The sequence below is a fragment of the Athene noctua genome, chromosome 1 (assembly GCF_965140245.1).
Source record: "Athene noctua chromosome 1, bAthNoc1.hap1.1, whole genome shotgun sequence".
Lineage (NCBI taxonomy): Eukaryota > Metazoa > Chordata > Aves > Strigiformes > Strigidae > Athene > Athene noctua.
Genome location: NC_134037.1, coordinates 119,778,586 through 119,793,796, shown reverse-complemented (window position 1 = coordinate 119,793,796; position 15,211 = coordinate 119,778,586).

Here is a 15,211-nt window from a genome sequence, read left to right as displayed (position 1 = left end):
CGTGTCCTCATCCAGCTCCACTGTTCTGCTGCCACCACCTGCCACCCAGTCCCCTTGCTTGGCCAGGCACAGCATCTGTTTTTTCATTCACAGAAGTGTTTTTATTTCATGACTTTGCCCAACCAGTACTGCTCTTCCACTCATCATTCAGCACTGGCTCCTCACTGCAGAGTCCGTGTCCACCCAGCGAGACCAGTTGTAACCTGTCTTTCCCATACCGTATTTCAGTTTTGCTTGACCTGTTATGCCATGATTTTTCATTCCATGCTCACAGTCTTCCTCACGTGTCCTCTTCTCCCCCTGTTAAATGAAGTTGTTTCCTTTTCTGTGTCACTCAGGCCTGGAGATACTCGGGAAAACCGATTCCTGTTCTTCTCACTGAGGCCCCTCTTCCAGCAGCTGGAAGCTGCAATTACAGAAATAAGTCTGTTTTGAATTTGGCAAAGTTATAAGCAAATGAAACGGTCTCTTCTAATAGGAAGTGTCATACAACCTTAATAATAGACAGTGCTATCAGCCCCACCTATAATATGTGTGTGCGTGTGTATAAAAATGAAACCTGAAAACTGAATGAACATGAAAAGGCCTCGACCTACTTTCAAACTGATAGGCGTGCTCCACATCTCTAATGGAAGTAGACAGGACAGGTCTTGTACATCTCTGGCTTCATTTTGCAGGATTGTGTTACAAGTAGAGAATTACTGTGGAAGGAGTCTTGCAGACAATAAAACTGGGGAAGGTTTTTTTGCAGGATCTCACTTGCACATGGGTAAAATGCCCAAGCTCTTTTGAACCCCATCTAGGGCAGTTCAGACAGATGTTGTAACATGTGATAACCAAAAGTAGGTCCAAAACTGGGCTCTCAGGTAGACAGATCTTTCTCCTAACAGTCTCAGGCTTGCAGTTTCAGGGTCTGCTGTCCAGCTGCGACACAGAAGAAATTTGGAGGGAGAGAGGGATTCATAGCATCCTCTTTGAGCCTGCCATTAGCTTATTAAGAAACCGAGAGCTCTTGTTCCTGGAAGCAACGTTTTGTGAACTGTCATACTCGTTTCCTTCACACGCTGGCACAGATTGCCTGCTTGACCTGAGGGCTGAAGCCATTTACATTTTTGATCCGCTCATCTCTTGCAAACCTCCACAAATTAGAAATACCATAAACCATGTTTGTTGTCATGAGGACAGAGAAGTTTGAAGTGAGGTCTGGGTGTTGTGTTTGACCTCGGCTGAAACACTGATTCAAAATAGACTTTCTTTGAAGAATCTCAGAGTCCCTAAACTTCAAAGCGCTGGCTAATGTCTAATTGACTGTAGGTAAGTATTTCTTTACAGAAGAGCTCTTCTGCACCAGAACTCTCAAAGCAAGTTTCTCCAGTGTCTTATAGGTGAACGGGAGAGCTCAGAAGTTAATCTCTAAAAAGATTTGGAGTTGAAGTTGCATAATTGTAAGACCTTTTCCTTCTTTGTTAAGATTTAAGATTTCTAATCAGCTTTTTACAGGAGACTGTCAGTCTCTCAGCTGAGAAATGCTGTAAGACAGCAAACACTGGAGACTTTATTTCCTTAATCTTTATTCTTCCTCATAGTGTCTGTAGTGTTTGCCACGGGTGTGCTCTATGTTGCGCTTTGGCGACGTGGCTGTGTCCATCCTTTCTGCTTTTTCGTGGTCCCAGACCCCTCAGATGGGCATCAGGGTGTCAGAGATGGCTCTCTGGCTGGGACCTTTGGAGCTGGCCCACGTGCTGTGGCCTCAAAGGGGGCAGAGCTGAGAGTGAAACCCTAGAAGCGAGCTAGTAATGCTGCAAGATTGAGTGGTCAAAACCTTGGTATTTTTTTGTGATGAGGCAGTTTATAATTTCCCTCCTGCTGAAAAATTCCTCTAATTCTTCCCATGTGAATGGAGAGCATGAAAGGAGCACTGAAAGTCTCCCCTCTTGCTTTCCCATTCATTTTCTTGCTCCAAAGCCCTGTGGACGAAGCCTGTTCCAGGTGCAGGAGAGCTTTTCCTGTAATTTACCCATGGTATTCTTATCAAAAGTGTTACCTCCAAAACTATTTCCTTTTAACATTAATTATCCTTTGAGCTGGCTCACTCACAGCACACAAAAGGGTACGGAGGCTTTGCGGGATTTTTTTTTTTCTTGTTTTCATTAAGTACCACATGTGCCTCTCTGCATATATAGAGTGGTTCCCCACCACCTTGAAGACATCACAGCATGTACTGTAGGAACCAAAGCTAACAGGTATAAAATGGGTGGTTATTGTTTACTTATGTGCTATAATGCTTCCCATATGACCTAGTGATGAGGCTTGTGGTGCTGGAGGTGCAAGAATTAAATGTTTAAAGAAATAATAAAAAGAGAGATAAGCTGCTGCTGCCATAACATCTTTTGAGATTGAATCTTTCCTGCAAGGCTCAGTGTGCCCATGTGATCTTGTCCAGCAAAGGGAGATGAAGGTGCTCTCAGCCCCACTGGCATGGAGATTGGTAGCTGAAGGCATTCCCACAGGAGCTGGGAGGAGAGAGAGGGGTTAATCTCCTGTCCTCTTTGGCCAGGGGAATGTTTATTGCCTGGAAGGGAAGGTCTCCTTTCCTTCGGTGAGTTAAGTCAGTCTCTGCTTTGTTTGATGCTGCCCATTTGAGGAAAGCTTCTCCCTGACCTTCTGCCAGAGAGACTGATGACAAGGACGGTTTGAACTAACCTTGACATTCACCAGGGTAAATGGCTTTTTCCACAAGTAGTCAGCAAGCAAGGAGAGCCAGTCAGGAGATAATGAATCTGTACCTGAGGGAAACTGAACAACAATTGTACTTTTAAAGAAGGAGAGTCTTCCCTGGCTCCATCCGTCCTTAAATGCTGAAGGATTAACTCTTCCAGCTCATGCCTGGGTCTTGCCATGTTGCCTTTTGGCTGGTGCCAATGAGGCCGCCGGTGGAGGTGTGGAAAAAATCTTGGTGAGAAAGGCAGTGTGCTCAGCTCTCTGATTGCTGTGGTGCTGGATTAAATGGCTGCAGTCCCTCCTCTCTCCGTGGCAGGCGATAACCCTCTGGCAGCCATGCACTGCCCTCCAGCACAGGGTGTCAGCTCGAGGGACTCGAGCAAGGACTGATGGGTGGGAGGGTAACTGCTGCCTACGGGCACTGTACCCCCAAAGGCACCTTTTAAAGTGGGTTTTAAGGCTGGGCTTCAGCCCTAGACTTTAGCTTTAGGGAGTGGTGTGATCACTGTGGCCATCATCAGAGGTGGCTCAGGTCTCCGTGGATGGGGTAGTACACGTGGGCTGGTTTGTAACACAGGAAAGGACCCGGCTGCACCTTGGCCTGCGGTTTTCACCGGGGTATCTTCAGATTATAAAAGCAGAGGCACTCAGAGCCTGCTGTGCTCTTTTCCTGCTCAGGAAAGGAGGTTTCATTGGCTGCTCGGCTGATATCTGGAAACAATAGAAAGAGCGTTGGCGATTGCAACATATTTCACTTTTCTCAGTACTGTCCAGATGATGTATTCTTAGTCCTAATTAGGTCGTTCAAAGCCTAGTTTTTGTGAATAAGCCATCATTGTGTGAAGATTGGCCTGACAGTCCTCTGGCCTGTTCATTCACAAATCTTGCCTGTTGCTTCATTTAGTGTTAACTCATTAGGGGATTCCTCCTGCAGTTGGTGGGCAGGACCAGAGGTGTTGCACTGGATGGGGCTTACTGGATGGATGGAAATTGGGGTACAGCTGATTTCAGCCCACTTTTGGTGAACCTCAGTATTTCATGGGAGATCGTGCTCTTGCAAGAAGTTTGCAAGGGGACCGGCTGGTGAAGTGAGAGCCTATTTTTCTGGGATGCTTGGGAAGTGACTGCAGCCAGCTTTTGTCTGGCAGCACTTGGACTCAAGGCACACGGGCTGCTTTTCTGAGTCTGCTACTAATTCGTGTGTGCATAACTCCTACTGGCTGGACTAAATTGAGCTCTGTAAAATGTATTTATTAATACTTACTTCCTAGGGCTGTTTATTTAAATGTTTGCAAAAGGCTTTGGAAGGCTAAGCAAGGGGAAGGCACGAGCTCCAGCACTGAATCTTAAGCACTGGCAATGGAGACGGTTGGCAAAAAAACAGCGATACGTTTTCCTCGGGATAACAAAAGTAGCGTGGATGCCATCTTTGTCGCATGATCATCTTCCAAGGGATAATTTAAAAAAAAAAAAACCCTACAATGTTTTAAAGAGGGAATGAAACAAGACTGGGAAAATAGGCTGGTAAAACAAAATGCAGCTGGGATGTGAGCCACATGTATTTGCTTCTGAGATTTCCCCTGGTGGGGCTTTGCCCAGGTTTCACCACTGCATGCGAGAAACAGGCAACATCAGGGATAAACTGAGACTGGAGTTAGTACGTGGCGAGGATCTGCCAGGTTTTGTGTCTGCTGATCAAACATATGAACAGCCCAAGCATGAACTGTGATGCTGGCACGGAGGGAAGGGCCAAAGCTGCCGTGCCAGGGCCCGCCAACACCCCTGGGTGGTGGCTGGCAGGAGCACGCTGGAGGCAGACGGGTGCAAAACCCCTCAAGAGGCTGGAGACAAAACTGTGGCGCTGGTGAGGCTCCCTGGGAAAAAAGTTGTATACAGTGGAGGAGATAATATTTCATCTCCCCACGGGTCAGTTGGTTCTCGGCAGAGTGTTCTCTGTTTGAGATTTGAGGATTTGCAGACAGACAAACTCCACAACCCAGCAAAGGTCAGTCTAAATATCAGACAGATAAACAGCACCTTCACCGTAAGCACAACTCCGATTTATGGTGCTCAATTTACTCTTTCCTTTACATGATAGTGAAATGCGTGCTTCGTCAGAGGGTAGCAGCTGAAAAATTTAAAGTAACATAACTTCCTGAGGTGTTTTTAAAGAAATATGCTTTCCTGTAGCTACAGCCTGCTTCCTCTTTAAGGTTTTTTTTTCTCTCTGACTATTTTGCTTTGGAGAATTTCTCCTTCCTGACCCACCAGCGCTGCAGAAAAACGTGACACCTGCCTTGCAGTTGCTTTTCCAAAACAAGACATCGGTGAAAGTGAGTCTGTGGAAGCACTGCATTACCCAAGGGCCACCTAGGAAGTGTTGGACCCTCTTCCTTGACCAAAGCCGTGCTTTGGTGCCTCAACCTGCTCATGGTAAAGCCAACACTGCTGGCAAGGTACAGGGCAGCAGACGTGTCCTCCCGCCGTGTTGGCAGCTCTCTTCAGCCCTAGGGCTACCTCGGGATTCAGCACGGCAAATTGCACACATGGCAATCAAGAGTCCCATGAATCAATTGCAAAGGGTGTTTTGCACAATTAATGTCCATAGGATCAGATTGAGATAAGGAGGAACGAGGCATAAGATATTTTCAAAGTCTTAATTTTCTGCTAATTGTGCTTAGGTAGAGCAGAAAACTAGGAAATTTAGCTTTGTAGACAAAACAGTGAAGTTAACCCATTTTTTAGGTGTCTGTTCTATTCCAGATCTGATTCCAGTTAATAACACAGCTCCTTTATGCCAGGTGAAACCCTTGTAGCTAGAACTTGTTTGTGCCATCCTCATGGAAACCACATTTCTCCATGCCCCATGAAGTATCTTCAAAGTGAATATGAATTATGTTACAATCGAAAACCACCTTTAACAGTACTAGAGTGGGCAAAGGGACTCAGAGTAAATCAGGATCAGATTCCCTTTAATTTTCTCCTTACTGACTTAGTGGACAAGATGTATGTAATTAAACTGCTTCTGTAGGTAGTAAAAGTGCTGACTGCCAAGGATGTACCATAGACTTTTTAAAGCCGAACTATTTTTCATTAGACGAGTCGAATAATTGAGGAAATATCACTCTGCATCATAAAAACAGGAAAAAAAGACAGTATTTCTACTCTTTTAAAAATACTAAAATTAGGGTTTAGGTTTTCGGAGTGGTCGTCTTTCTGTTTGCAGAAATCCTGTGTATGCTGTCATCAAGACTGAACTATCCTTTTCTAGGAATTCTAGGTGTCTGTACCTTGGATTCTGGGACTAATTTGCTTCTACGTTGACTGACAGAGTAGCTATTCAGTCAATCTGTGAAAAGTGATTTTTAGTATCACTATATACTTGATGTAGTTTAATTTTTTTTAAAAAAATCTGCCTCTGAATCTCATTGCAAGCTAACACTTGTCAGGAATGTATATAGCTAGAGGCTGCTCATCATAGATGACAAGGGAGCAAACCCTGGTTCGGCTGGTCAGTTCAGCATTTGCAGCTGCAGCCTTGAAATCATGCAAATTATCTGCCTAGTCTGTAATATTAATACAAAAATCTTCTAAATAATTTGTAAGGTTTTATAACACAATAAAATAATTGTAACTCTTTGAAAAATGGCAATACGAGCTTAAATGCTTTGAAGTTTGTTCCAGGAATTTGTATTTCACAAGGATGTCCCTACAGGTTTTACAGTCAGTAGAAGACATTTGGGTGCAGAGAGGAAGCAAACTGAACTTCCTTATCTTTTTCAAGTTTTGAAGGCTTTAGAGGGCTCAAAGCAGGGTGTGCATGATTTCAGTTTTTAAGCAAAGGCAACATTTTCACCATTAAAATATAGAGCAAAGTTTTAGTGCCTTAAGTTCAAGATTGATATTTTATGTTCCGTTTCACTTTTTTGGAGAAGTGCTGTTTTCCTTGAAAGCATGGCAGATTAGTGAGGAGGAGGCGGTCGAGCTAAAGCAGCAAACTCAGGCAGAGAGGTGAGGATCAGGATATTCGTGCTGGTGGGCACCAAGGTGTGTGTGTAAAGACCTTGGTAATTAAATCCCTCATGAGGCAGGTAACCCCCTGAGACCTGGTATGAGCAGGTCTCCCTGTTGCATCCCTTACAGCCCATTCACTCCAACTTTATGAGACAAAAGAGTGGCACGCTATTAAAATTGGTTTTTCTAGGTAGTTCACCTCAAAACGCACTGGGGATTTGATATAATTACTGGAATATTCCCCTGCTGCCTGTGGTCAGGGGCAGTGGAGATCCAATGCCATCATGCTACTGATGGAGCCCAGCATATAGTGGGCTTTTTAAAGTTGTAATAGAAATATTACCCAGAAATTATTTTCTTTCTAGTAATTTTTGGCTTATTCTTCCATGACCTTTGTGGACACAGCCTGACAATTAGGGCTCGGTGCACATCCAATAAAGTAGTAAATAAATATGTAGGTGCATATGTATCCTAACGTGTGACTCTATCTTGGTAGAAACAAGTGCTTTTTTTTATTTCTCATGCAAGACATCATGGGTGAGAGCAAGAGTGATGACAATTAACATTATCATCCAATATCCTTTGGAGAAAGTTTTTTATATGGTTACTCAGACCTGAGGGGTGTGTTCATCCTGCAAGGCAGCAGCATGGGACCTGTGCTTTCTGTGAGCTGGAGCCAGCCAGTGCAGCTGGGACAGAGTTTTATGGTACCATTCAGTGCTGCCATGAAAATCCGTTTTCTTTTCTCTTCTTGGAGTTTCTTTGGGAAATTTTACCAGTCTCAGCGGAAAACCACGTCACACAAGAGAAAGGATGAAGAGATGTGGTTATTTCTGCATCTCCACTGTGATGCTTGCTTGGGTTTTGTTGGTTTTCCCAGGGTCAGGGTCATGGTCTCACCTCTGCGCAGTCAGCAGGGGGACAGCCCCTCTTCCTGCTCCCCCCAGTGCCTGAGCACTGCCAACCTGAGCACCGCTGGGCGTTTCCATGGTGACAGTAGCTGGGCCAGTCTCCATGGTTACGGCGGTACCCTGGCTGTGGGATGGGGAGCTGCTGCTGATGGCTGGGGGTACACAGCTGTCCCGGGACAGGGGGCAGTGGGTCAGGCAGGAGCACTGTGTCATGGGCCAGCAGGCTGGGGACAGCACCAGGTTGGGGAACCTCATGTCGTGGGCAACAGCTGGAGGACAGTTTGTCACTACTGCCAGCCTCAGGGTGCAGAGCATCTCCTCCTGGCTCTCTGAGGCCTGCAGTTTCCCTACATGAGCAGGGACTAAAACTCAGCCCCACTAATCACCTGGCTCCAGATATCTCCCGTTGTGTGTATATCTCCCCTGTGCAGCGGCAGGGGCAGTGTCCCACCACTGTGCAGGTGGGAATGTCCCCAGGAGGGCAGGGAAGCTTGGGAACAAGACCACTCACAAATGTTGCAAAGTACTTTATTTCTGTTTGGCTCAAGTGATGCAAATGTACACTTGCTCAACCTGATCTTCACCAGACCCACGAGCCTTCTTGCACCACAACCATGAGAAGAGAGGCTGCTCACAGCCACCCATGCACAGATGCTTAAACACTGAGTGGTACATGCTCAAATGAGCAAATCCTGTTGGGCAGGGATGGCTTTCTATACCAAGAAAGGCTCAAGTGGGTAGGGTTAGGCATGAAAATAATATATGTACCTGATAAAGATGTGTTTTTCTTTAAATTTGTACCTTCATTGAAGGTGAACTTTGTATTTTTTGATCACTGGGCAGTGAAAGGAGATGTGTTGGCTGCTTTTATCCCTGTATTAGTTTGGTTGAGCGCTGAGCCAGCATCCGCATTTCATCTTCTGTGTGTCCCTGCTTATATATTGACCTGATGCTATCCACAAAATAATCTGCCAGTGGTCAGATAAACTGTGGGCTGTAAGAGGTGGGGGCAAAGGCATGGGCTGGTGCTGTGTCCAAACTATAGGTGAAGGAATGTCAATTTGTTATTTCAAATGATCTAATCCTGGTAAGGGCAAAGAGTGACATATGTGCCATAGTGAACAGCGTTAGTGTCACCAAGGGCTCTGGGAAGTGTTGGATTGTCTTCATCTGACATGGCTGGAGGTTTCTTTTTTTTTTCTTCATTTGCTTGAAATGCTATCGATGATCCAACTTCAGTCCCTATATGGGTGTTTATCTCAGTGTCTCCTGGGGTGCTGGCAGGCAGAATGTGCCTGCTTTGCCATGGGGCAGGGGGAAGGCAAGGTAGAGAAAGATTAACCTGGGAGTGATTCATTTCAGCTAAAATTGATCATGTCAAGTCAAAAGACAAAGAAGATAGTTAAAGCGCATTGGAGAGGCTGATTTCATCCGAAGCATGTGCCCATTGAGAAGATCCGTCCCTTTTCAAGCACTTCCAGTTAAACACCCTCAAAAAGGAAGCACCTCCTTCCCTTCTGCCCAAATTAGCCAAGTCATTTTTGAGAACGACCTTCCGTTGCTTTCCAAATGTTTTAACCTGTTTTGAACTGAATATGCTGGTGTCTTCATCCTGAGCCTACCTACATCCAGATAAAGCTTCACTCTGGCTTTAATACAGCAGGACTAAGCCCCTCCCACAGCCTCTCAGCACAAGTGCTTCTCCCAAATCTCTGTGGCACCAGGCATTACTAGCACTGCAGAAGGTGAGAGGAAAGCAAAAATATTTCTCCTGGTTAGTCCAGCTCCCTTGCTGTGTGCAGTTTTCACTTAACAGTTTCTGCAGGCAAACTGGAGAGAATCACCTGTAGAAAAAAAAAAAAAAATGGCAGTTTGTAGATATTAGCGACAAGATTGATGACTGAATAAACTCCACTGCAGACCATCACCGAAGTTTCCTTTTTATTCTGTTTGCTGCAGTTCAGATCAACCTTTGAGCTGGTCCCAGAGGCGCTGTGCCCAGCAGGCTGCACTGGGAGCAGGGGCGTGCCTGGGTGTCAGCTGCACCATAGCCAGAGAGGCCCTAGAATTGAATATGTGACAAACTGTGGAAGTGCCTACTGTACCTTGGATTGAAGCCTCCTGGATTTCAGCACTTGATGGAGTTTAACTGCACTTTTCAGAGTATCAAAGAGTTTAAGCGTTTGTCCAGTTTGCTTCCCCCAGTGCTTGAGGATTAGAGAGGTCTATGGTGCCTAGCAACTTTCTGGATCAGTCCTCATGGGAGGAGTTAAAAATAAAAATCAGAGATGATCCCCACGGATCCCCGTATCCGTGAGAGAGAGAGAGGGAGGAGGTAGGGGCTCCCTTGCCACGAGGTTGCACCCCTTCCCCTCTTTCAAACCTGCTTGTAGGACATAATTCAGAAAACACTGTCCTTATCTCCTGGCATTCTTGTGGAGCAGCAGTGCTGGCCATGCCATATCGGAGGCCCTGGTGCCCCATGGCACCTGGCTGAGGGAAGGTCAGTGCTGGGGCAGGCTGTGCTTTGGCTTTGTTCTTCCTCTCCCTCACCCTGCGACAGCTGTAGAGGTTGGTCTGAGGGAGTGCCGAAAGGCCTGGAGATTGTTAAGCACCGAATTTTGTTTACTCCCTCTTTTATATGAGCATATTTCACCAAAGAAGCAGAGGGAGAGCTTGTCTGCTTGCAAAGGAAGAGCATCCTCTCTGCATCCATTTTAGGACTGCGCCTCTTATGAGCGATTATATTAGGGGAAGGAGCCACGGTCTGCTGGATCGAGCTGCGGTGCGCGGGGCTGCAGGAGCAGTTAAAATATTGCCTCGCCTTCGCCAGGGATTTTTCTTTCCCTTATGAAAACAGAGTGGCCTCTGAATGTCAGCCCAGCCTGCCTGTCAGTTCTCAGCTGCACCATGGGATAAAGCTGCTGATCCCTTTTATCCCCTTCTGGGAGTAGTATTAATAGTATATTCATTTTTGTTCCATTTATAATTCATTACTGCCCAGTTATTTGGATTTACTTGCGTTAAAAGGCATAACAAGACAAAAACTTAGCTGGTTACGAGCCCGGGGAGGAGGGGAAGGCTCTTCCCCTCCCTCAGTCCCCATCTCGCCTCTGGCGCTGACGGATCTGCCAGCCGGGGCCAAGCTTGGAAGGCGAGCAAGGGAGAAGGGAGGTCACTTTGTCCCCAGGGTGTAAAGCTTCGGAGGTTACTGTGGCTCGGGGGTGTCACCTCCAAACCTATAGGAACTGCTGTATTACTTCTGTCCAGACGGGTATATTCTAGACTAATGCACTCAAATCTCACTGAATATAGCTGCAAATCTAGCTCCTGTTGGGTTTTAAAAATCCTTCTGTACAACAGAAATATTTATTCTAAACAGAGAGGGGCATGCATTTAAAATAAAATTTTCTCCTTATTGTTTTAACCTCCCTCCCCTGTCATGTTTTTATCTGCTCAGAGTCGTGTAAGCGTTGGCTCTCCTCTGGGCATTGCAGGTTCAGGGCCAGAGGGTCTGCTCTGCCCACAGCACACACTTCAGGAGAGGCCCAGATGTTCAGAGAGGGAAAAAAAAAAACAACCCCAACCCAACAACAACAAAAAAGCTGTGGTTTTTAAACCACCTTTACGCTTTCCTGCTCCTGGGGCCAGCCCCCTGCATAAGATAAAACAGCCTGGAGTCTGCTTTATCTCACCCCCAGCTGCCCACCATCCCGGGGGATGCTCTGGCAGAAGGGCTCAGCCGGACACAGCAGCTCCCCGGCCACACGCCTCGGCAAGGGGGGCCTTGGCCCAGGGAGGGGGCTGCCGTGGGACTGGCCCCGCCGGGACGCCCTGTGGCGGGGGCTCACCCCATGGCCGGTCACGTTGGGTTTTCCTGTCTGTTTGCTTTGCATGAAGCAGCTGGGGCCAGCATTGGGCTTTACAGTCCAAGGTGCTTTTTTATTTGATTTATTTTATGTTTTTTTTTTTTTCCCTAATCTGTCAGGCTGCTCTCCCAGCAAACTGGCTTTTGTGCTGACTCTGGGGGCCCCACTGACACCAGGAGATGATCTAGTAGATCCCTTCTATGGCTTGGCCCAAGTAGGAACAATCTTGCTCTTGCGGACTTGCTGGTGCCCTTATGCTACCTGCCCTAGCTGTGACATCCTACAGGTTTTTTAGCAAGCTTAAATTAGCTGCTGATAAAGATCTGGCAAGGTCAGTCTGGACAGTCACATCCAAAACATGCTTCTGGGAAATTATTTAAAATATGGGCGGGAACTTTTATTTTGTAGATAGACCCATGCAGAGCTCTCCAGACAGAGAAGCATAGGCAGACAAATAAGTCAGCTGGGGCATCTTTGATCTTGAAAGCTCCCAGTTTCTGAAGGATTTTTTGTGTATTAGGAAGATCTCCAGTCTCAGCCATCCATTGACCCAGTCACTCCCTTCCCAAAGGGCATCTGTGGACGTAGAACTAGAGGTAGTGGTGGGTTCCCAAGATGAGATATCCCAAATTACAAAGGAGTATAACTGTGCGTTACCTGCTTGTAGCTCCCTTGCTTTTGACTCAATACCCAGAAAGGCCTTTCTGAAGCTCACAGAGCCTCTTGGGAGGAGGATTTCATACTGTATTTACTGTGTGGCTCTGTGATTATTTCTTTTGGTTTCATTTTTGCACCACTGTGGACTGGAGGTTAAGTGCAGTACCAAAGGCTCATCTTGCAGACATAATGATCGCTCAAGATTAGTACTAGTAATAAGTATTAAAAATATGTTTTCTCTTTAATTTTAATTCAATATTCCTAATGAAACTTTAGATGTCCTCAGATGGGGCAAAATTAGCAGTATTTATGCCCATATACTTTCCAGACTTCTTTATCACTCTGGACGGATTTTCACCAGAAAAATTTGGGCGCTCTCCCCTGTTTTCAGAAGAGTTACCCTGGATTTGGTTGAACATACATGAGATGAGAGCTTAGCTGTAGCCTGTAAAACTTCTTAGCGTGGTCTGCATTTATCTTCACTGTTAAGTCATTGCCTTTGCTATGAATTAGATGGGAGAAGCATGACACAGTGTAGATACATGGTTTCTTTTTTTTTTCCCTCTAAAAACCACAACTTAAAGAGAAATAAAGCCAGGTCTGAACCCCACACCTCATTAGTGGTGCGCTTGTCTTGCTCTTCAAAAAGAGGCCAAAACTAGAGGCCAGTGGCCCATCCCAGAGTGACGCTGGTGCTTTTGCTCTCACCCATTCGAGTGCAGGAGCATTGCCTGCACTCCAATTTTTGCTTTGCTGTTGTCCTTGCCACCATTTTGAATGGCACACAGAGCGGGAGGCATGCGGCAAAATTATATAGTCATAGGCACTGCTGGTAAGTGCCCTCCCCTCCTGAAACACAACACCTATTGACTTTGTCCACCTATTTGGTATGGCTTTAGGGATCTAATCTATTTTCAAAAGGGGAGCAGAGACCCTTAAAGAGAGGGGGAGAGGGGGCAGGGAAGCTGCTGGCAGCCCCTCTAACAGGAGCACAGTTTGCAATCCCATTCACAGGCATTGTCTGGCATTGTTGTACCAGACACACTCCATTCATGGCCCCTCTCTTGTCCCTTTTCAGCGAGTGCCCACTGGTCCTGCTCTGTTTGTCGGCAAGAATGAGCTGCCGAGAGGAGGAATGTTTCCCAGACGGGGGTGAGGAAGGTCAGTCTGGACCTCTGGACATTTGCGGTGCAGACTTGCAGCCATGGCATGTGAAAGCAGGGTGATCGTTTGAGGGTCTGACGGCAGTTTGTTTGGATATGTGCAGCAGAGAGCAGTTCAGATCATGAGATTAGCTGTCAGGTCATCTGCTGTGAAATCCATTATGAAAAACACCCGGAAACTGATGCTTGACTTGAAATCCTTAGTTTACTAAATTGCAGAAATTATCTTTCGAAGCTTTTGTCAGATACATATATATGTATAATATATTTATACGCTCACACATGCACTCACACATATAATGTTTGCAGTAATGCCTCATGCAAAATGCTCGTTGAATAAATCTGTCACTGAAACTTCAATTCCAGATTACTACACTCCAAGATCTGCTATTATAAGTGAAAACACATCTTTATAAAGTTCACAACAGTCTGAAGTAGATGAGCTATTGAAATGCAATAGAAAATCTACCCCTTATGGATTAGTCAAACAATGAATGTAGTCCTGCACGTAAACATTGTCTAACTGTATTGGCAGGGTAAATGGTTCCTGATTTACTGCTGCAGGAATAGGTGGCATTTCCTCAGACTGTGAATACAAATATAAATTATCCTGAGGAAAAATACATATTTAATCTGTAAGTGTGGTCAAGCGATTCAAATACTGGTAACAAATCAGACAATTACCGAATTATTAAATATTTCCAATATTATTATTAATCTCTGGTAGCAACAGCGTACAATTTGCCAGAAAATAAATCCTTAGTAGATCTTGAAGTACTTGAAAATGTAGTTTTAATCTGTGAACATCTGAAAAGCCACAACCCTAAGTCAGGGAAAACAAAGAGGAACCAAGAGTCTGGGTTTTTTGGATTTCAGAGATAGTCTTTCATGGTGGTGGTTGTTGTTCCCTCTCTGTGTTTTCAAACTGCATGCTGCCTTGTGTGCGTTGTGAATTTGTGCAGTAATAGCCATATGTACCTTTGCAGCTATTTGAATGTATCAGCAAAGCATGAACTCCTGAAGGAGAAAAAGATAAAAAGGGAAGCAGAGTAAAGCGGGTATTACTCTGCTGATGAAGAGCAGTTTCTGATCTGTGTGCAAAATATTTCCTCGTTTTCCATGCGATCTTCTCAAAGAGCGCTCTGTCCAGTGTGTTTTGATGAAAATATCTGAGGTACGAAGACCTGGAGAAAGGAAGAACTTCGTCTTATGGTAGGTAGAAAGTTTGGATCATTTTAGTCCCACCCATTGAAGTCTTTGCCAAGTTGTTTTTAAAATTTCATACCTTTCCACAAGACCCTTGGTACCAAACGGAACACACGTATGTGCTCGTGCTGTGACGCTTGGGTGCAAAGGGAGCTGTCATTCACTCTTCCAAAAATGACTAACGTAGATGAAGGGAGCAGTTTTGGCAGGTTTTCTTCAATTCTCTGAAACTGCACACATGCACATTGGCGCGTGCGTGCACACAGAGCAGATTTTTACAGTGTCTCAGAGTATCAGCCTCCTCTCGAACCAGTTTCAGGCCAGACCAAAAGAAACCAGCATAAAAATAAGACCATGAAACCAATGAAGCCGTGGCTGGTGGATGCGACAGAAAATGCTCTTGCTGGGCATGTGATCACCGACTCGGTCCAGCCCCGGCACAAGCAGATTGCACAAGTCATGGATGAGCCTGTCACCATTGTACTTTTTTATTTGCATAAAACAATTATCTCACGGACAGTAGCTTTGGAGTTGTCTAGACAACATACTTTCGATGGTATCGCTGACCTCAGACACACTGGGCTAGCTCTAAATTAGCAATGAGCAGGGCTGGAGGGATGTATTATGGTAGTTATAAACCATAAGAAGGTATTTAAATAGATAGATAAGA